Source organism: Triticum aestivum, chromosome 2B (assembly GCF_018294505.1).
Source record: "Triticum aestivum cultivar Chinese Spring chromosome 2B, IWGSC CS RefSeq v2.1, whole genome shotgun sequence".
Lineage (NCBI taxonomy): Eukaryota > Viridiplantae > Streptophyta > Magnoliopsida > Poales > Poaceae > Triticum > Triticum aestivum.
The window spans coordinates 114,376,165-114,398,986 of NC_057798.1; the positions used below are offsets into that span (position 1 = coordinate 114,376,165).

Consider the following 22,822-nt stretch of genomic DNA (forward strand, 5'->3'; position numbering starts at 1 on the left):
CAGTTAAGGTAATGGGTTAAGCGGCAGCTTTTGATTGGATGAATCAGGGAAGGGAGGCCCACCCAGTTAAAATCAGGGGGAGATTTATTGATTAGGTATGGAAAGCCACGTGGCCTTATGTTAGGTTTAGTATTTTCGAATCAAACCCACGATCGATTTATATGAAAGGGCAGGATGATTTTCTTAGCATGGCGACAGCACCGATGTGTTTTATATTTTGACAAGGATATTGCCGCAAGGGCCGGGGGCGATTTTGTCGTCCCGTACGGAGGATACATGGCGGGGGTGGAAGCATCGGAGTAGAGGCTATCTTGTGGCCTCCCACACTGCTGGTCGTTGCCCGCGAAGACCGTCGCCCTCTGCGCCACGAGCGGCTCCACCACAGGGATCCTTGCTCATAAACGTGTTTGCTAGCTCCATCTTGTACTCCTTCCTGTAATATATCAACATGCACAGCTAAGTTGGTTCACTTCTACACACACACAGAGAGAAAGCTCCTGGACAAATCGATATGCTACATACATGTGCACAGTTTCGGGACAAATCGGTATGCACAACCAAGCTGGTTTGCTAAGTTATACTCCCTCCGTCCCAAAATAAGTGTCTCAACTTTATACTAATTTAGTACAAAGTTGTACTAAGCTTGAGACACTTATTTTGAAACGGAGGGAGTATTATAGGAAAACCTATGTCAGGATGAGCTTTGCATATCAACACAAACGTGTATACCCAAGCCTCTATTGCAGGCAAAGTTTTTGCCCCAAGATTCACCCACTTGTATGAAAGTGATCCATGGTGAATTGTGTACATGACACGTGCTATTATTTTGGTAAATGGCCGTGTAGAAACGCCTTGTGGATTCGGTTTTTTGTTTCAAATTTTTTAAACTGGTGTGATGGTTCGTTTGGTTGCTTTAGCATTTTTGATTGGATGTGGGGTAGGCTGCGTGGTTGTTCTTCTTATGTGCTTCTTTTGCGTTGATCGGTTTATGTTTCAACCGCTGCTGGCCCAATCGATGCGTCGCTTTCGATTCAGCTGCTGGCCCAATCGATGCGTCGCTTTCGGTTCATGCCGATTCAGTTTTAGTCGGGTTTATTTTGCTGTGCCATGTTATCACGCAACATATATTTCCCCCACGAAAAGTTGAGAAAAGAATTCAGTATATGCCAGAGAATACACGACCAAGAAGAAGGATACAAGTTTGCAGCAGAGCAGGTTCACAACGAAGCATGCTGAAATCCAGATACACATTGTCTGAATAAATAACGTAACTGAAACGAGCGTGCAGGGAAAAGAAAGCAAGAAAAAAAAGGGGAGAAGGGAGTTAACACCACGGTCAAATCCCTCAACGGTGGCGCGCTCACCGCAGAGGGAGGACGCGCGACCGGCGAGGAGGATGGCCACGGCGCAGAGTTGCCGCGCTCCTCTTCCTCCCTCTCACGCAGAAAAGAAAAAGGGGGACACGACGAGCGCCTCTCTGTCTCTCTCTCGCGCGCGCGGAAACAGAGATGGGAGGGGAAGGGGCTGCCTCACCAGTGCCGCCCTGGCTCGCTGCGCCGGCGGTGGCTCGCGCACCGGAACCGAGCAGGCGGGCGAGAGAGGAACGGACGAGCGAGAGAGGTGCTGGGGCGGAATGGCGTTAGGGTTTCTGATGGATCGGTCGGATCAGAGCTTCGATCTGGCGAAAACGGCGCCGAACCGTCGGATTGAAATGGACGGTCGGGATCCTAACCCTAATGCGTTGTGGGCCGCTGGGCCGAAAGAAAATGAGGCCGGCTGCGGCGGGGGCCGGCCACGCGCGCTGGGCCGAGCCCAGTAGCTGCGGGCGCCGCCGCGCGGCTGGGCCGCGCTGAGTCAAGGGCGGTTGGGCTGCGGTATGGCCGAGGCCAGCAGCTTCGCGCGTCAGGCCAGCTGCATTTTTTAAAGTTATTTGTTATTTGTTCAGTTTTTGGGCAGATTTCAAATAAGTTTTTCTATACAATTTTTTCCAACGAAATTTTGTTTTAGAAGCATCTAAATTTTGTTTGGTTCCACATATGCTGATTCCTTTTCTTGTATAAGCGATTTCCTCAATTCCAATTCTGGTTGGTATGCTTTTGATCCTTTGTGCAGTTCTCTATTTTTATTTGTTGGTTTTTGTTGTACCTCTGATCATTGGCCAACACATGATGAGTGGTGAAGCGGCAGCTACATGGACTTACCGACGCTCATACATTGTACTCCCTCCGTTCCAAAATAGATGACTCAACTTTATACTAAGTTAATACAAAATAGATGACTCAACTTTACACAGAGCCAGCTTAATCTTAGACCATATATGTTCATTGGAGCCTCATCCCACAAAATGAGTGACGCCCAACTCTTTCTTTAATTTCTAAAATACACACCATATTTTGATCCATTTCTTAAGGATTAGTTTTAAGTTTTCACACTTAGATTGCTCAATAGTTTTATTGATAATTTGGCCCAGTTTTAATCATAACCCCTTTTCATTTTGTAATAGACCATATTTTGATCCATTTCAACAATTCATGCCTGATAACAAGGCTCATGCACCATGGTGCTTGGGGGAGGATCAGACCACTTATGTGTTTTGCCTTCAGATATGGACTGGTTCTGTTCCTATGCATTGTAAAGGTGATGAGTCTATGCCGTCTTGGATTCATATACGTGATGATTTATTGCTTCAGCCTAAAGCAGATCATATGTCAGCTATTGTTGATTATGTCTATGATTCGTTTTCCTTAATTACAATAATGTGAGGTATTTTTCTAGCCGAGCTATTGTTTGTCCTACAAACACTGTGGTGGATGAAATCAATGATATTGTTTTCGGACGGTTCCCTGAGTTTCCCAATGCATTTTCTAATCGATGATGGTGCGGCATCAAGCAAGTCTAACAAGATTGCTTAGACGTTGTCGTTGCATCGAGGAGATCAGGTCGTATTTTGTAGTTTCCCATGTGTAAAAATATTTGTCTTTGTACTTCTATGTCATGTATGTTGGCTGTGGTCTACTAACTAAGGTCATGTGTGTTTCCTTTTATGTGTTTGATTTTGTATTTATTTATTGCCTGTGTAGTTCAATTTCATTTTACTTTTTGGTCGTTGAAAAAAAAACATGTGCAGCCTTTAGCTATGTACAATTTGTGAAACACCAAGTTCTAATCCGCCGCATATGCAAACGATTTACTGACTATTAAACAATTATTGGTTCACCTTGGTGTGCTATCTATCGGTCATGCTCTCCAAAAAGTATATAACCAAACGGTTTACTGACTATTAAACAATTATTGGTTCACCTTGGTGTGCTATCTATCGGTCATGCTTTCCAAAAAGTATATAACTGCCAAAGAAAACAAGAACAAATCTATATTGCACAATACCTTTAACATGTGACAAGGTGAACAAGCACAAAGAAGAAAAACCATGAAACCGGCAAGATGAGACCACCCAAAGAAGGAATAAAAATAAAAATAAATGAAGGAGAGCAATATGATATCTCCTTGGTAGCGCAGGTAGAGCACTACCAAGCATATCTGCCTCTAGTGGCGAAAGGCAAAAATATGAAGGAGAGCAACATGACATCTCCTACGTAGCGCATGTTAGACTGTATGTACGTAGCCTCTGTATTGTAACGTTGTATTGTACCCCTTGGGTACCTCTATATAATGAGATAGCCACACCCCGGTTAGGGGTGTCGTGCAGTTCCCAAAATATCTTGTTTTACATGGTATCAGTTTAGGTCACGATCACGATGTCTTCCGCTGCTCCCGCCGCCGCCGCCGTCGCGCCGACCTCCGTCGCCGTGGCCGCCGCCGCGCCGGTCCTTGCCCCTTCTTCGCCGTTCCTCGCCTCTGGGCCTCTCGTGGCGGCCTATGGGGCCCCGCCGCCGCCTGGGTCCCCGATCCAATCTCGCCCGCATGGCGAGACCTCGGGTGACCTAGCCCCAGTCGCGGCCGATGCCGCCGCGCCGCCGCTCTACGGCGCCGCCCCGCCACCGGCCTATGGCGCTACCGCGCCCTCGCCCTACGGCTACTACCCGTATGGCGCGCCTCCGATGGCTCCTGGTGCTCCGCCGCTGCCGCCATCCTCGTGGCCGGCATTTGGTGCGCTGCCTCTACATCAACCACCGGCGGCACCACCAAGCCACCCCTATGGATCTTCGCCGTTGCCTCCCCAGCACCCCTACGCAGCCTACCCAGGGCCGCACGGGGCTACGGCCTCCTACACAGGAGAGGCGGCTGCCTCACTACAGCCGTCGTACGGGGCTGCGGCCGCGCCACAGCCGCATCCTCCCGGGGTCGCGGTCGTCCCACCCTACGGGGCCCACGCTGCTGGTCCTCCCGGGTTTCCCGCACTGTATCCGGTGTCTGGTACTCATACCGACACGGTCGCCGCGTCGTCACCGTTCTACTTTTCACATCTGCTACCGGTGAAGCTTGCGCCGGATAATTACTTGTCCTGGCGTGCCCAGGTGTTGCCTCTTCTGCGGAGCCGCTACTTGGAGGGATATGTTGACGGGTCCATACCGTGTCCACCACCCCACCACCCAGCGTACCACACCTGGGTGGCCCAGGATCAGGCCATCCTCTTCGCCATCCAGTCCTCGCTCACCCCGAGCGTCTCGTCACTGGTCATCTTCGCCGCTACATCCCGGGAGGCGTGGGCGGCGCTTCACACCAGTTTTGCCTCTCAGTCTCAGGCGCGTGCTCACTCTATCCGCACCGAGTTGGGTGAGACGAAGCTTGGTGACCTCAGCATCACCGACTACTTCAACAAGATGCGGGGTCTCGCCGACACATTGGCCTCCATCGGCCAGTCGCTACAGGATCAGGAGTTCACCACCTTCGTACTGAATGGGCTTGATGATGATTATGACAATCTCATTGAGAACATTCACGGTCGCGATGACCCGCTACCACCTCGTGAGCTCTACGCCCGTCTGCTTGGCCGCGAGCAGCGCATCAAGGCGCGCCGAGTCTCTCCCAGTTTCGCCTCCGCCAATACCGCAACTCGCGGCAAGCCTCAGCGGTCATCTTCGTCCGGAGGCAAACCAGCACTGCCCTCATCACCAGCTTCGAGGGGCAGCGCTCCGACCATCACAGGTGGTAACCGGCCCGTGGCGTGTTGTTCTTCTTGTGGTGCCCAACAGGCGTGCCAGCTATGTGGCTTGGAGCGCCACATTGCCTCTCGCTGTCATCGTCGCTACAAGCAGGATTTTCTGGGTCTTGGCAACAACGGAAAGGGGAACGACAAGCAGGCCGCCGCTGCTGTGACGAGTCATGATCATGGTCGCACTCCGTCATACTCCGTTGATCCTGCATGGTACATGGACACTGGAGCTACCAACCACCTCACCGGTGAGATGGGTAAGCTCTCTACTCAGGAGCCATATCGCGGTCATGATCAGGTGCACACCGCTAGTGGAGCAGGTATGCGCATCTCTCATGTTGGTCAGGCTTCTCTCCTTGCACACAACTTTCGCACATTGCATCTATCTAATATCCTTCGTGTTCCTTCTGCTACACGTAGTTTGTTGTCCATTCCTCAACTTACCCGTGATAACAATGTCCTTGCTGAGTTTCACCCCTTTCGTTTCTTTATCAAGGATCGGGACACGAGGGCCATTCTGCTTAGCGGTCGTCTTCGCCATGGCCTGTATGCACTTGATGCGCCGCGCTCCTCTTCCACGTCGTCCTCTCCTCAGGTGTTCAGTGGTGTTCGTGTGTCGCCTACACACTGGCATGCGCGCCTTGGTCACCCGGCGACTCCCATAGTTCAACATATTTTGCATCGTCATGATCTACCAGTTGTGTCCAATAAAACTGCTGAAACAATTTGTGATGCCTGTCAGCAGGGCAAGAGTCATCAGCTTGCGTTTTCAGAGTCTAGTCGTGTTGTGAAACATCCTCTTGAGCTTGTGTTTTCTGATGTATGGGGTCATGCCCAGACATCCGTTAGTGGTCACAATTATTATGTCAGTTTCATTGATGCTTACAGCCGTTTCACTTGGTTATATCTTATTAAGCGAAAGTCTGATGTGTTTGATGTCTTCATTCAGTTTCAAGCACATGTTGAGCGCCTTCTTAAGCACAAAATCATCCATGTCCAATCCGACTGGGGGGGGTGAATACCACAACCTCAACTCGTTTTTTAATGAGCTTGGGATCTCGCACCGCGTGTCATGCCCTCACACACATCAGCAGAATGGTGCTGCTGAGCGTAAGCATCGTCATCTTGTTGAAACTGGCTTAACCTTGCTAGCTCATGCCTCCGTCCCGTTTCGGTTCTGGAGTGATGCTTTCTCTACAGCTTGTTTTCTTATAAATAGGCTACCCTCGAGGCTTCTGAAAATGCAAACTCCGCTTGAGCTCTTGCTTAATGAGACTCCGGACTACACTTTCTTCAAGGTGTTTGGGTGTGCCTGCTGGCCTCATCTCCGTCCATACAATAAGCGCAAGCTAGAGTTCAGGTCTAAGAAGTGTGTCTTTCTTGGGTACAGTTCTCTTCACAAAGGGTACAAGTGCCTACATGTTCCTACCAACCGCGTCTACATCTCTCGTGACGTTGTGTTTGATGAAAATGTGTTTCCCTTTCGTGCACTTCCGACTGACCTCACCACTTCCACTTCCACACCACCAATGCCTGTGTCTACACCTACGCCTGATCAGTTTGTGGATGTTGCATATGCCCCTGCGTTGCTTCCTAATCATGCTGGCAGGTATTGGACGCGGTGCTCGGCTCGAGCTCCTTGATGAACAGGTCGCTGATGATTCTTCTGGTCGGGACGTGCATGTGCCATGCATAACGGGTGGCACCCGCCAACCCGCTCTCCGGTCGCCCGAGGCGGTCCGCCCGCCTGGCTCACCCACGCCAGCGCCAGTGGCGGGTGCCTCGCCCGCCTCGTCCGACTCGCAGGACCCGGCCACTCCAGTAGCCGCCTCGCCCGGCTCGCAGGCTTCGCCAGTGGCCACCTCGCCCGACCCGCGAGCCTCGTCCACACCAGCGGGACCCTCGCTCGGCTCGCCTGGCTCGCGGGCGTCACCAGCCCTGCGTGGCTCGCCTGGGCCACTGGCGGGGGCGTCCCCTGGGCCGGCCGGTGCTGTCGCTAGCCCAGCGGCCTCGTCGCCTGCCTCGGCCACCGGGGAGCCTGACTCGCCGGACTCGGCTTCGGCCTCGTCCACGACCTCTGCTGATTCTGCTCCAGCTCCGGCTCCGGCAGATTCTGCCGTCACACTTCGACCGCGCACACGGAGCCAGTCTGGTGTGTTTCGCCCGAAAGAGCGGACAGATGGCACGGTTGCGTGGCTTGCTGCGTGCATGGCTCATACTGCTGGCGACCCTAATGCAGAGCCTCGTCACTTTCAGGCTGCGTTGAGTATTCCTCATTGGCGTGCTGCAATGGAATAAGAGTTTTATGCCCTCCAACAGAATGATACTTGGCGTCTTGTTCCTCCAAAGTCTGGTGTCAACATCATTGATTCCAAGTGGGTTTTCAAGGTCAAGCGCCATGCTGATGGTTCCATTGAGCGTTACAAGGCACGGTTAGTCGCCAAGGGCTTCAAACAGAGGTATGGTCTTGATTATGAAGACACGTTCAGTCCAGTTATCAAGCCCACTACCATTCGGTTACTACTGTCTCTTGCGATTACTCGTGGATGGTTCCTTCGTCAGCTTGATGTACAGAATGCCTTTCTCCATGGCATTCTGGAGGAGGAGGTTTATATGCGTCAGCCGCCTGGTTTTGTTGATCCGACACGACCTCATCATCTCTGTCATCTGGTCAAGGCGCTGTATGGACTGAAACAGGCTCCTCGTGCATGGCATGCTCGCCTTGGATCCGTTCTTCGGGCTCTTGGGTTTACTCCATCCACTGTTGATACATCACTGTTCCTCCTCCAGCGCCCTGAGGTTACGATGTATATCCTGGTTTATGTTGATGATATCATCCTTGTCAGTTCTTCGGCTGCTGCAGCTGATCGCCTTGTGGTTGCTCTTCGTGATGATTTTGCTGTCAAGGATTTGGGTGCTCTTCACTTTTTCCTTGGTCTTGAGGTTTCACGGTCCTCTGCAGGTTTGACTCTCACTCAGAAGAAGTACTCCTTGGACTTGTTGCGTCGTGCTGGAATGCTCAAATGCAAACCTGTTTTCACTCCGATGTCTGCTACTGATCGGTTGTCTGCTCTTGATGGTGACTCTCTCTCGGCTGATGATGCTACTGAGTATCGCAGTATTGTTGGTGGTCTGCAATATCTCACTATCACCAGGCCTGATATCTCCTATGCAGTTAACCGTGTCTGTCAGTTTTTGCATGCACCCAGGACGTCTCACTGGTCAGCCGTCAAGCGTATTTTGCGCTATGTCAGTAGTACTGCTGCCTATGGTCTGCATCTTCAGCCTGCACCGTCATATGAGCTCTCGGCCTTCTCTGATGCCGACTGGGCTGGTTGTCCGGATGACAGGCGATCCACGGGGGGTTATGCGGTATTACAGCGCAGGTAGAGCACTACCAAGCATATTTCCCTCCAGTGGCAGGGCCACCAGTGCCTCGGAGAGCCACCGCTCGGGCAGCAGCGTCATGACGATCATCTAGGATCATTGCACACAGAAGCATAGAGAAGCCAAGCAATGCTGCTAGCAGCCCAGCTATGAGAACTAGGATCAACTCTGAGATCACGTCCTCCATTGGGGGCCTCCTCTCGATCTTTTGTCACCGGAGGAAGAAAAAAGGTGAAAATTAGGTAGAAGGAATGAGGCACGTTGTTGGAATGGAGAAAAAGAAGAGAGTTTGTGGTTATTTTTATAACTCGAACTCGGTGTACGATGGGCGAAGTTCACCAGCACCGCTCGCCGCTCGATCGCCGGTGTTCAGGAGGCGAATCTGCGAGCAGTGCCAAAAAGGTACTGGTCCGTGAGGTGACTGCTCGCTGCATCGGTAGCGAGCACGCTCCACACTACCACGGTACTGCCCTAGATGCTCTACGCGCTAGATGGCACAAGTGAGAGACGTGCGGGAAAGCACGCGAGGGAGAAGTAGATGAGACCTGGTGAAGAGGTTCATCGCCCCTTAGAAATCTTAAATTTATTTACAGTCAAGATAAAAAAGACTTGTGCGTGACCCGATTCTTTTCTGAACTTTATTATGTGAGATTGTTATAGCTATTTATACTAAACTTTGATACTTATTTGTATGTATTTTGCCAAATCACGATCATAGATATCATATTGTGGGCAATTCAAATTGTTTTTGTAATAAAATTTGTTTTTAAACATACATCTTAAAACATATTTAAACCGAACTCACTTAAATGCGAGAAAATAAGAAACGGGAAAATCCATGTTTACTTGGATTATATGGTGACACTGCTTTAATGGTGTATTTGTATATGTGTATCCTTAAATATCTTGGTATAGATCTGTATAGTGTATGGCATACAAAGTATCTTCATAGTGGTGTCTTTATAATTACATATACATAACTAGAAAGATGTAGAGTGTACAAGATGTTTAGGAGGAAGATTCACTCCAATTTTTAGATTATTTGAACGTCTGAGGAGCTCTCAGCAAAACAAGACAAATCGGATTAGAACGGTGCATAGTAGTAAGTTTTTCGGTGCTCAATCGTCTGTGCTCAGAGGCGAATCTGCAATCATTGCCGAAAAGGTGTCGATCCATGAGGTGAGTACTCACTGCACCTAGCGCATCTTGCACTATCGCGGTACTGCTCTAGATGCTCTACGTGCTACACGCGACGAGTGGGGGACTTGTGGGAAAGTTCGCGAGAAAGAAGTAGATGAGGGCTGGTGAAAACTTGTGCTTGACCCAATTCTTTTCTGAATTTTGACATGTGTAATTGTTATAGGTGTGTATCTTTCTGATTTATGAGTTGATCATCGGAGGGGGCAGTGCGTAGTAATAGGTTTTCCAGTGCTCGATCATCGGTGTTCAGGAGGCGAACCTATGAGAAATGTAGCAAAGACACCTCGCATTACCGTGGTACTGCCTTATATGCTCTATGCGTTAGACGCCACAAGTGGGGAACCTGCTGAAAGCGTGCCATAGAGAAGAGAGATCAGACACGAAAAAGAAGAAGCGACTGGCAGTAAGTCTTGGGTCCATCCTATCAGCCCAAGGGAGAGCTGCTCAGTGGAGCGTAGCAACCAAAGATTTAGAATCTGAAGAAAAAATCGCTTTTTAATTACCCTGTGCGATTGCTGCAACCCAAAATTGCTCTTTAATTAACGTATTACAAATGAAGTGAATGCACAAAATAAACCAGGATGTACAATATAAACTGTAGACGGGCGCGGCGTGCCACCGCGCCAGATTCGCTAGTATAAAGCTAGAACACATCGAGTCAAGTAGAAAGGCGAAAGAGTAGTTTTCATGATATTTAATTTACCGTGCTCTAAATAGAACGCTGCTTGGGACCTGTCCTTCAAACGGGCGATATGGGACTGCCTGCCTATTCAGGATTGTAGGATTTCTTTAAGATTGTTTTTGAGTCTATACAGAGATGTGAACGCACGGGCATTGGTGGCCACCTGAGGCCTTATATAATTCAAGGCGTTTAGGGAGGTGCTTATAGTAAAATAAACTGAGCTTTTTCTTTAGCATCAATGCTTATCTCTACTCTAAAGAGGGAGTTGTTAGTCTCGTCTCACTCCCGTCAACTCATACGCAAACACTATATTACGCATGTGATCGTTTTCAGAGATATTTTGCTCAAGTGCAGTCAATTTGGACCGACCCATTTGACACGTCCATTATCTCTACTCTAAAGGGGGAGTTGTGTCATCGACGTGCTCAACTCGTTTCTCCAACGAGCCGTCGAGCGAGGCCTCCTACAGCGGCTGACCACGAGGCACCTGGCTTCAAGCGTCGCCCTTATGCGGACGACGTTGTCATCTTCTGCCACCCCGACACCCGCAACCTCCGCACCATTCGTTGTCTACTCGACATCTTTGGCAAAGTCTCTGGGCTCCGCACAAACTTCGCCAGGTGCTCTGCATCGCCCATCCGGTGCACCGAGGAGCACGTTGCCATGATCGAAGCTGAGATGGCATGCCCGATTGCCCACTTCCCGGTGAAGTACCTTGGCCTTCCGCTCTCCATCCGCAAGCCCTCCACGGCCGGCCTCATGCCGCTTGTCGACAAGCTTGAGAAGAAGCTCTCCACTTGGCTTGGGTCCATGCTCTCCCTCGGAGATCGCCTCGCGCTCTGCAGGCATGTCCTCTGCGCCATGCCCATCCACATCTTCGTCACCATCGTCGTCAACAAGACTATCCTCGCGCGGGTTAATCGGGTCATCCGAGGCTTCCTGTGGGTTGGCCGCAAGGATGCGCGAGGCGGGCAGTATCGCGTCAATTGGGACCGAGTGTGCCGCCCCACCTCCCTCGGCGGCATGGGAATCCGTGACCTGCAGCGCATTGGTGTTGCCATGCGCGCCGGATGGCTATGGCTCTAGCGCACCGATGCTTCGCGTCCCTGGAGTCAGCTTCACCTCCCCCACGACCCGGCAGCCGCGCAGATTTTCAGAGCCTCCACCACCTGGGAAGTGCGAGATGGGCGTTCATGCAAGTTCTGGACGGATCCCTGGATTGAGGGCAAGTCCATCTCTGAGGTTGCGCCCCTGGTTTTCTCTATGGTCTCTCGACGTCATCGCCGCGTCCGGACGGTGGCTGAGGGCCACATCGCCGGCGCACTCGGCCCCGCCGCCCTTGTCCAGTACATCGACCTCTGGCGCGCTTTGCAAACCACAACCCTCGTGGCCGGGCATGCTGTGCTGCACTGAGGTGGACGGAGTCCGGCGTCTACTCGGCAAAGTCCTGCTATCTTGCGCTCTTCCACGGCTCTATCTCGGATGCATCTTGGAAGCTTACCTGGAAGACATGGGCCCCCCTTCGCATCAAAGCGTTCATCTGGCTGGCCCTGCAGGATCGGTGCTGGACGACTGGTTGCCTCGCCCGTCGTGGTTTACCACACAACGACCGATGCATGCTCTGTGGCCAGGCCACCGAGGACATGCACCATCTATTCGTTGCTTGCCCTTTCTCCCGCCAAATTTGGCACGAGGTTCTCTCTTGGTGCAGATCGGCCGCTACGATCCCAGACCCGGACACGCCTTTTGTGGATTGGTGGATCAACGCATGCTCCACATCGCGTGCTGCTCTACGGAAGGGGCGAAACTCCATCATTGCCCTCACCGCCTGGGCAATCTAGAATCACCGGAATGGGTGTGTCTTCGACCAGCTGCACCCCTCCATCGCTAACTTGCTTCTATCTATTCAGGAAGGCACTCGCCTATGGGCTAGCGCCGGCGCCAACGGCTTGGCGATGATGATCTCTGAGAGATAGGCTCTAGCTTGATGTATCGGGGATGAGCAACCCCTACCCTAACTGCTCCTGCAACTTGAGCCCGCGCCAACTTGTGTACGCGTGGCCGCTGTAGCAATCATCCTCTGTATTTTTTCACCCCTCCTATCAATGCAATGATACGCAATCTTTGCGTATTCGCAAAAAAGGGGGAGTTGTTAGTCTCGCCTCACTTCCATCAACTCATAAGAAAACACTATATTACGCCTGTGATTGTCTTGAGTGATATTTCGCTCAAGTGCAGTCAATTTGTACCGGCCCATTTGACGCGTGCATTAACTCAATAAAATTGGCACTTTCACAAAATAGGGTCATGCATTAACTCATTTAAATCAAATCTTCAGAAAATCTCAACTAAATCCGAAATTTCCTTGCCTACTACTACTCATACCTAAATCAAATCAAACCTTATCAAAACATCGATTATATTAACTCAGTCAAATCGGCACTTTATTAAAATAAGATCATGCATTAACTCATTCAAATCAAATCTTCAGAAAATCTCAACTAAATCCAAAATTTTCTTGCCTTCCATTACTCAGAGCTAAATCAAATCTAATCTTACCAAAACATCAACTATAATCAAAGTTGGCCGGCCCATTCGACATGTGCGTGCATTTATTTTATGTCTCACTTTTTTCTTTTCTTTTTTTTGTTTTATTTTTTCTATGACCAACGTATTATTGTGTGCTCGGCATCTCCACTATTAATGGAGTCTGCGCTAGTGATGGCATGCCGCTATGTCGTTCCTTGGTTCGTTCCTACACCCCCATCTGTCTGCCCGTAAGACAATCATCATTCAATCTATCATGTTCTCCTAAGGAAGTTTCTCCTAGAAAATCAGGATGTGATCTGATTTTGAATGCATGAAAGGATGCACCGCCTAAAAGGAGGGCCGCCTCCCCCACCAGACTTCACAACGTCTCCTCCATGTCTAGCACCAAACCGCGTTGTACCTTCTTCCATTCTCCAGCGGAAGTCGCATCCCTGCAAAGCCAACAAGCGGGCCACCTCCTGACTGTTGGTCCTCCGTTATCGCCTTGGACCCCTCCTCGCACCCCCAGTGTGACGTCGACTGCTTTGCTTGCACATGGCAGCATCGATCTCGCTTATCCCGTGGCAGATCTCACCCCCATCGTTGTCGGCACCATGGTTGTGTTCCACATTGATGGTGAGCACAATCCCGAGCATGATAAGGATGAAAAGTACCAATATGGCCTCCTCAGCCACCACCCTTCCTCTCGCATGCGGCCGCTGATACGTCTCCAACGTATCTATAATTTTTTTATTGTTTCATGCTATTATATTACCCCTTTTGGATGTTTATGGTCTTTATTTTACATATTTATATCATTTTTGGGACTAACCTACTAACCGGAGGCCCAGCCCGTATTGCTGTTTTTTTGCCTATTCCAGTATTTCGAAGAAAAGGAATATCAAATGGAGTCCAAACGGAATGAAACCTTCGGGAGCGTGATTTTTGGAACGAACGTGATCCGGAGAAATTGGAGTGCAAGTCAAGAAGCTTGCGAGGCGTCCAGGAGACAGGAGGGCGCGCCCCCTATCTCCTGGGCCCCACAGGCGGCCACCGATGTACTTCTTCCTCCTATATATACCTACGTACCCTGAAAACATCCAGGGAGCCAACGGAACACAATTTTCACCACTGTAACCTTCTGTATCCGCGAGATCCCATCTTGGAGCCTTCGTCGGCGCTCCGCTGGAGTGGGGATCGACTTGATTAGAATTTGCTAGAATACTCTATGTGCTTCACTTATATCTTTTGAGCTTGATAGTTTTTGCTCTAGTGCTTCACTTATATCTTTTAGAGCACGGCGGTGACTTAATTTTGAAGAAATTGCTAGTCTCTCATGCTTCACTTATATTATTTTGTGAGTCTTTTAGAACAGTATGGTATTTGCTTTGGTTACAAATTTAGTCCTAGAATGATGAGCATCCAAGTTGGGTATAATAAAAACTATCATAGAAAGTGCATAAAACATTGGGATCAATTTGATGCTTGATAATTGTTTTGAGATATAGAGGTAGTAATGTTAGAGTCATGCTAGTGGGTAATTATGAAATTGAGAAATACTTGTGTTGAAGTTGGCAAGTCCCGTAGCATGCACGTATGGTAAAAGTTGTGTGACAAATTTGTTGCATGAGGTGCTCTTTTGATTGTCTTCCTTATGAGTGGAGGTCGGGATCGCGCGATGGTTAACTCCTACCAACCCTTTCCCTAGGAGCATGCGTAGTAGTACTTTACTTCGAGGGCAAGTAGACTTTTGCAATAAGTATATGAGTTCTTTATGACTAATGTGAGTCCATGGATATACGCACACTCATCCTTCCACTTTGCTAGCCTCTATTATACCGTGCAACTTTCGCCGGTATCATGCACCCATTATTTACCTTCTTCAAAACAGCCACCATACCTACCTATTATGGCATTTCCATAGCCATTCTGAGATATATTGCCATGCAACTTTTCACCGTTTCATTTATTATGACACGTTCCATCATTGTCATATTGCTCTTTGCATGATCAGGTAGTTGACATCGTATTTGTGGCAAGGCCGCCTTCATAATTTTCATACATGTCGCTCTTGATTCATTGCATATCCCGGTACACCGCCGGAGTCATTCATATAGAGTCATATCTTGTTCTAGCTTTGAGTTGTAATTCTTGAGTTGTAAATCAATAAAAGTGTGATGATCTTCATTATTAGAGCATTGTCTCAATGAGGAAAGGATGATGAAGACTATGATTCCCCCACAAGTCGAGATGAGACTTCGGACTTTAAAAAGAAAAAAAAGAAAAAAAAGAAAGGCCAAAACAAGGGAGAAAGGCCAAAGAAAAAAAGGGAAGAAAAGAAGAATAAAAAAAGGGGAAAATAAAATTAGAGAAAAAGAGAGAAGGGACAATGCTACTATCTCTTTTCCACACTTGTGCTTCAAAGTAGCACCATGATCTTCATGATAGAGAGTCTCCTATGTTGTCACTTTCATATACTAAGTGGGAATTTTTCATTATAGAACTTGGCTTGTATATTCCAATGATGGGCTTCCTCAAAATACCCTAGGTCTTCGTGAGCAAGCGAATTGGATGCACACCCACTTAGTTTATTTTGTTGAGCTTTCATATATTTATAGCTCTAGTGCATCTGTTGCGTGGCAATCCCTACTCACTCACATTGATATCTATTGATGGGCATCTCCATAGCCCATTGATACGCCTAGTTGATGTGAGACTATCTTCTCCCTCTTTTTGTCCTCACAACCACCACCTTATACCACCATAGTGCTATGTCCATGGCTTGCGCTCATGTATTGCGTAAGAGTTGAAAAAGCTGAAGCGCATTAAAAAGTATGAACCAATTGCTTGGCTGAAACCGGGGTTGTGCATGGTGGAAGTATTTTGTGTAATGAAAATGAAGCATGGCCTAACTATATGATTTTGTAGGGATAAGCTTTCGTTGGCTATGTTATTTTGATAGGACATGATTATTTGTTAGTATGCTTCGAAGCATTATTATTTTTATGTTTTATAAGCTTTTATCTTGAATCATTTGGATCTGAATATTCATGCCACAATAAAGAAAATTACATTGAGAATTATGCTAGGTAGCATTCCGCATCAAAAATTCTGTTTTTCTCATTTACCTACTCGAGGATGAACAGGAATTATACTTGGGGATGCTTGATATTCTCCAACGTATCTATAATTTTTGATTGTTCCATGCTATTATATTACCCTTTTGGATGTTTATGGGCTTTTTTTGACACATTTATATCATTTTTGGGACTAACCTACTAACCGGAGGCCCAGCACGTATTGCTGTTTTTTTTTGCCTATTTCAATATTTCGAAGAAAAAGAATATCAAACGGAGTCCAAACGGAATAAAACCTTCGGGAGCGTGATTTTTGGAACGAACGTGATCCGGAGAACTTGGAGTGCAAGTCAAGAAGCTTGCGAGGCGTCCAAGAGACAGGAGGGCGCGCCCACCCCCTCTGGGCGCGCCCCTATCTCCTAGGCCCCACAGGCGGCTACCGACGTACTTCTTCCTCCTATATATACCTACGTACTCCGAAAACATCCAGGGAGCCAACACAATTTCCACCACCGTAACCTTCTGTATCCGCGAGATCCCGTCTTGGAGCCTTCGCTGGCGCTTCGTCGGAGGGAGAATCGACCATGGAGGGTTTCTACATCAACACCATAGTCTCTCCGATGAGTTGTGACTAGTTTACCACAGACCTTCGGGTCCATAGTTATTAGCTAGATGGTTTCTTCTCTCTTTTTGGATCTCAATACAATGTTCTGCCCCTCTCTTGTGGAGATCTATTCGATGTAAACTCTTTTTGCGGTGTATTTGTCGAGATCCGATGAATTGTGGGTTTATGATCAAGTTTATCTATGAGAAATATTTGAATCTCCTCTGAATTCTTTTATGTATGATTGAGTTATCTTTGCAAGTCTCTTCGAATTATTAGTTTGGTTTGGCCTATTAGATTGATCTTTCTTGCAATGGGAGAAGTGCTTAGCTTTGGGTTCAATCTTGCGGTGTCCTTTCCCAGTGACAGCAGGGGAAGCAAGGCACGTATTGTATTGTTGCCATCGAGGATAAAAAGATGGGGTTTATATCATATTGCTTGAGTTTATCCCTCTAAATCATGTCATCTTTCTTAATGTGTTACTCTGTTCTTTATGAACTAATACTCTAGATGCAGGCAGGAGTCGGTCGATGTGTGGAGTAATAGTAGTAGATGCAGGCAGGAGTCGGTCTACTTGTCTCGGACGTGATGCCTATATACGTGATCATGCCTAGATAATCTTATAATTATTCGCTTTTCTATCAATTGCTCGACAGTAATTTGTTTACCCACCGTAATACTTTTGCTATCTTGAGAGAAGCCACTAGTGAAACCTATGAGCCCCGGGTCTATCTTTTATTATATAAGCTTTCAATATACTTTTATTTGCTTCTTTACTTTTTGCATCTATATTATAAAATACCAAAAATATATTTATCTTGTCATACTATCTCTGTTAGATCTCACTTTCGCAAGTGGCCGTTAAGGGATTGACAACCCCTTTATTGCATTGGTTGCGAGTTCTTTGTTTGTTTGTGTAGGTGCGTGGGACTTTTGAGGAGCCTCCTACTGGATTGATACCTTGGTTCTCGAAAACTGAGGAAAATACTTACGCTACTATTGCTGCATCACCCTTTCCTCTTCAAGGAAAACCAACGCAAGCTCAAGACGTAGCAGCCGCCACACCATCTCGCTACACGTCACCCCCCCACCCTCCCTCGGACGCCGCCCTATCCTCGTCACCAGTTGCGGGCTACATCCCTACTCCCCACACCATGCCGCCTCAAGTCTGACTCAACTGGGCCCGGTAACCTCCCATGCCCGGATCCTCTCGCCATGGTCAGCGTCGTCGATCGCCTCCCTCTCCTTGTGCCTAGCCTTGTCAATCTCCTTGCCCGGCCACAACAATCTTCTCAAAGAAGCCGACGCCGACGGCGTAGGTCTTTGGCTTCCTCGTGCCTCCACATGTACGCAGGGGCGGAGCCCAATGGGCCAACCCTGTAGCACAAGCTACAGGGTCGAGGAATTTTTTTAGTGCTAATTAACAGTCGTTTGGCCCATGGCAACAGGGTGGCCCAGCAAGTGTGCCACAGGGTCCGATGAAACCAGCCCGCGCGGGCTCGTGGCTTCACTTCCAACAGCCCACTACCCACGTCATGTACGTATGCCAGTATACGCTCGATCCCTTCAAACGCACACCGGCACACACGATCGATCGTATTTGTTATCCATCTCCCTTCTCCGGTAAGTCTATAACAAACTAGCGATCCATCTTCCCAATCCCAGATTTTTCTGCACTAATAAAAAGAGATCTCGATCCGTCTCCTCATGTCATGTATTCTGCCCAGAGCAAGCGAGGCGAGCAAATCCATGCGCGGCGGCGGCGGCGATCTATCGATCGAATCGATCCGTTCCTGATGGGTGGGCGGCCGGAAAACACGTACGCGAAGCAGCGGCAACCGGCAGGCCGGACCGCCGGAGACTGCGGATCGACTACTGACGCTGCAGCCTGCAGCGCCGAAGCCGCCACGGCTCGATCGCGAGTCATGGCCACGTCGCACGCCGGAATTTCTCTTTCCCTCTCTTAGCTAATTAGTAATATGCTTTTGAATTTTCCTTTAGATTACAATCATTGCTTGATTCGAATTCTGCTCGATATCCCTTCTTTGTATTGTTTTTTCTATATATTTTTACAAGTCGCAACAATTGTATGTATAAAATTGGGGCTAGTAAGTTAAACCTTATTGAAATATATTTATATGTATGCGTTTTGGCAAAACATGGGGCATCAGCTATTGTTTGAAGTTGTAATTACGTATACTTCATTGGCTTCACAATTTTGATTCCTCACTAGTTTTAATTGTTAAATGCAGATAGTATGGACCAGGTTCTTCTCAAAAGAAAGGCACCATCACATTCCCAATTAGGTATCATTGACATCCTTTTCAAGTAATTTTGTCGCACTATATTAAGCAGTTTGACTATTGCCTTTTGTTTTTGTAAATTGACGTCTATTATATCTGGTAATTCATGTTAAAAGTTATGAAACACATCTTTATTAGTGCATTGTTGCTTGAAAATTTTATGTCATAGTTAAGTAGTGCATCTGGGTCACATTAGCTCCAGATCCGCCCCTGCATGTACGGTCGGCCGCAGCATGCCTCATTGGTTGCCGTACAACCAAGTAACCATTGGTGACAGCCTCGAATGGCTTTCTCTGCTCGAAGATATGATTTCCGGCATGGAGGTCAACAACGATGGGGCACAATCGCCGCTTTTCTCTGCACCGCCTTGCCAATAATCTAAGCAAGCACTCCTTTCACTTGTTGTATGTAGCCTGGGATGTACTTTCTTGTTTGGTTTTGTTATTGGTACTGGTTTGTTTTGTGAGTAATTATTTGTAGTGGTTATCAAGGGAGAGAAGAAGGGAGCGAGGGAGCGAATGAGCGGTTCTACTATGTTCTAACACTTTCATTTGATTTTAGGTGTATGGATGGATGGCAGCGTTTGCTTGATATACAACTGAAGGATGTGTGTAGCTTTTTACTCTGCTCGACAATTGGATGTTCCAGGCTGACATAATTAAATGAGGCTTAGTATTCAGGACAAAGTTATGAACGATGGTTGACTTAGCTAGGATTCAAAATTCAATAATATAGTATACTTTGGTCATAGTATGCGAGACAATTGGATTATCATTAAATTAATTTCATTACAACAAAGTTATTGCCATTAAAGTTTGAGTGGAACTATTTATAGTTCATGATTTTAAGAAAAATCATAAATATGAAATTTTCAAGGAAAATCATATGACCTGGTTAGCCCATAAATTTGAAGTGTTAGACGAGGGGAAAAGATGATGGATAGTAAGAGGAAGTGGGACATCTAGAGGAAATTGCTGAAGCTGGCCTAGCAAAAGTAAGAATGCCTCTCCTCTATGTTTAAGAAATAGAACGGTCGGTGTAAAAATGTTTGACCAAGGCGGGGCAAAGACTGCTAGCTTTTTGTGCATGGGAGAAGATATGTTAAGAATATATTAGTTTATTCTTGAGGGAGGAAAACGTATCATGTTCATGCACAAAATACATCTGTGTGCCAAGGATACTCTTGGAGCGTTGGTTAGCTTATTATGACTCGATACCTCCTTCCGTTCCATAATATAGTGCCTATAGATTTTTTGAGAAGTCAAACTTTGCAAACTTTGATCAAGTTTATAGAGAAAAATATTTATATCTACAATAGCAAAAATATATAATGTGAAACTACATCTTATGATGAATCTAGTGATATATGTTTCACATTCTAGATGTAAATATTTTTCTCCACAAACTTGATCAAAATTTGTGAGGTCTGACTTTTCCAAAAATCTATATGCACTACATTATTGAACGGAGAGAGTATGCCCTGTGTTGCTCCCACAAGCGACCGGGGCATCTTGTCGCCGCCGCCCAACCAACTCCCTTCCGCCACGGCTGAACGTGTTGTTAGAGCAACTCTAGCAGACCCCGCAAAAAGCCCCGACCCGCAAAATAACCGCCAAAATGCGGGTCGACGCGGAAAATCCCGTCCGAATAGACCCCGTAAACGACTCCAACCTGCAAATTTTTTAAGGGGCACAGTAAAAAAGCCCTCCCTATATGCAAAAACACAATTTTCGCCTTCTTTTTTACGGTGCCCTGCATCGCGAGAAAGCAGTTGGCAGGAGCCCAACTGCCACGGAAACATCCGCTTCCGCCGTCCCCGACCGCCGTTCGCGCCGTCCTGACCGCCGCCCGCCCCGCCCGCCCGCCCCGGCCGAATCGATTCAGCATACCTGCCCTTGAATCGATTCAGATTCAGCTAGCTCGTCCATCCACTCGAATCGACTCCGATTCACAGCTAGCTAGCTAGGTAGCAACTAGATTGATTCAGCTAGCTAGTTAGGTAGCTACGGCGACGGCGGCTCCATGTTTTGCCGTTTGGAACGATTCGAGCTAGCTAGCTTCCTGCGAGTCTTCTTAGACGTCAGCGGCTTATTGTTTGGTCGTTTTATGAGTTGTCCGTCACCTTCGTAGGAGCGATTTAGCTACACGGCCGAGAGGAAGAAGAAGATGTGAGAAAAAAACGAATATTTGATTTTACAATTTAAGTTTAAGGGGTCTGTTCTGCCGCAGCCCGGCCCGTAAAATGTGTTTTCCGCGAACTGCAAACGCATTTTGCAGGTTGGCAAGATGCGGGGTCTGCTAGAGATGCTCTTAGGCAAAGCCCGTATGGTGTCAACATCGGCGGGTCCTCCTCTTCCCTTCGCTTGTACCTCCAGGCTGGCATGGGACAACGTGTGCACGCGGCGGCGGTGTGCTTGCATGGGGCAGCGGCGCGACATCAGGCGTTTTGTGTTGGCGGTGGTGACCTGTGTTGGCGGCACTATGACGGACTGGGCACCAGCTGGTAGCATGGCGGCTTCATGAGATCTGGATGTGGTGGTGCTTGCTGGCCGAGATAAGGATTTGGATCTTCCAGCTCCAGCTCCTTGACGACGGCGGGCGGCGCGGGGTGAACTTCCAGTGATCTCTCTTGACTACATATTATGGTCAATTTCGTCTTTCCCGTCAAACGGCAGACGGCTGCTAGTGGCCTCGTGTCTATTTGTGCTGGCGGGGGGCGCCACCTCATCCTTCCTTCCTCCCGCACTCCAATAAGGAAGGGGGCGCCACTTTGGGGAAGACCCCAAGTAGGATGCAGCCTACTTGGGGCGCCCCTTGGCCTCTCCCCTCCACACACACACACATTATATATATATATATATATATATATATATATATATATATATATATATATAGACACACACACACACACACACACACACACATATATATATATATATGTGGGAGGAGGGCGCCTAGCACAACCAGAATATTGTCTTAGCCGTATGCGCTTCCCTCCTTCACCGTTTATATCCCTAGTCATATTTTCGTAATGCTTAGGCGAAGCCCTGCGAAGATAACTTCACCATAACCGTCACCACGTCATCGTGCTGCCGGAACTCATCCACTACCTCGCCATCTTGCTGGATCAAGAAGGCGAAGGACGTCACAGAGCTGAGCGAGTGCTTAATGCGGAGGTGCCATACGTTCTCCAGTGCAGAATGTCTGGGTACTACAATCACTTGAATCAAGTGGGAGTAAATCTTCCAGATAAGGTAGTGATTGAAAACGTTCTCTAGTCACTATCATCAAGTTACTAGAACTTCGTTTTTTCTGAAAAGGAGGATGACCCCCGGCCTCTGTATCTGGGAGATGCATACGGCCATTTTATTGATTATTCTGGAGAACCTTACAAAGTATAAGAACAATATGCCTGAATCCGCAATCTTGACAGCATATGCCGCTACTCCTATCCAAATGATGAAGGAGTGCAAGATGGGCCACATACCCATACCTCTCACCTAAGCCTAACATCTAAAGCAGGAGGCCCCGACCGAGCCATCTGACGGGTCCGGGGCTCAAACCGGTCTGATGCACTCACATGTGTCGTCGCCGCCATCTTTCACTGGTTCATCTTCAGAGCAGATTGAGGTGACAACCTTGGCAGGTCCTCTGCCATCGACGCCACCACGACGCCAAACGACGACCTCCACCTACACGAGCCTTGGCAGGTCCTCTGCCATTGACGCCACCATGACGCCAGCCGACGACCTCCACCTACGCGAATCCATCTCCAAACAACAAACGTAAATCCATGCTAGGAAAGGGCCGCACCACCGCCGTCGGCCACCACCCACAAGCACCACCCAACCCCAAGGTTCTCATAGTGGCGCCTTCAAGAAGGGAACGACGCCATGAGCGGCACCACCGCCCAATAGAGTTAGGGTT

The 22,822-nt window shown here is 48.2% G+C and overlaps 2 long non-coding RNA genes across 2 annotated transcripts; one reads left to right on the forward strand and one right to left on the reverse strand.

Moving 5' to 3' along the window:
* Positions 1-175: 175 nt before the first annotated feature.
* LOC123040718 (uncharacterized) lies at positions 176-1,669 on the reverse strand. The gene is made up of 2 exons (XR_006418240.1): positions 1,534-1,669; positions 176-433 (listed from the first exon to the last, which is right to left on the reverse strand). It is a non-coding gene; the product is annotated as an uncharacterized lncRNA (long non-coding RNA).
* Positions 1,670-17,923: 16,254 nt separating this feature from the next.
* Positions 17,924-19,603, forward strand: LOC123040719 (uncharacterized). The gene is made up of 3 exons (XR_006418241.1): positions 17,924-18,215; positions 18,320-18,898; positions 19,457-19,603. It is a non-coding gene; the product is annotated as an uncharacterized lncRNA (long non-coding RNA).
* Positions 19,604-22,822: the final 3,219 nt, after the last annotated feature.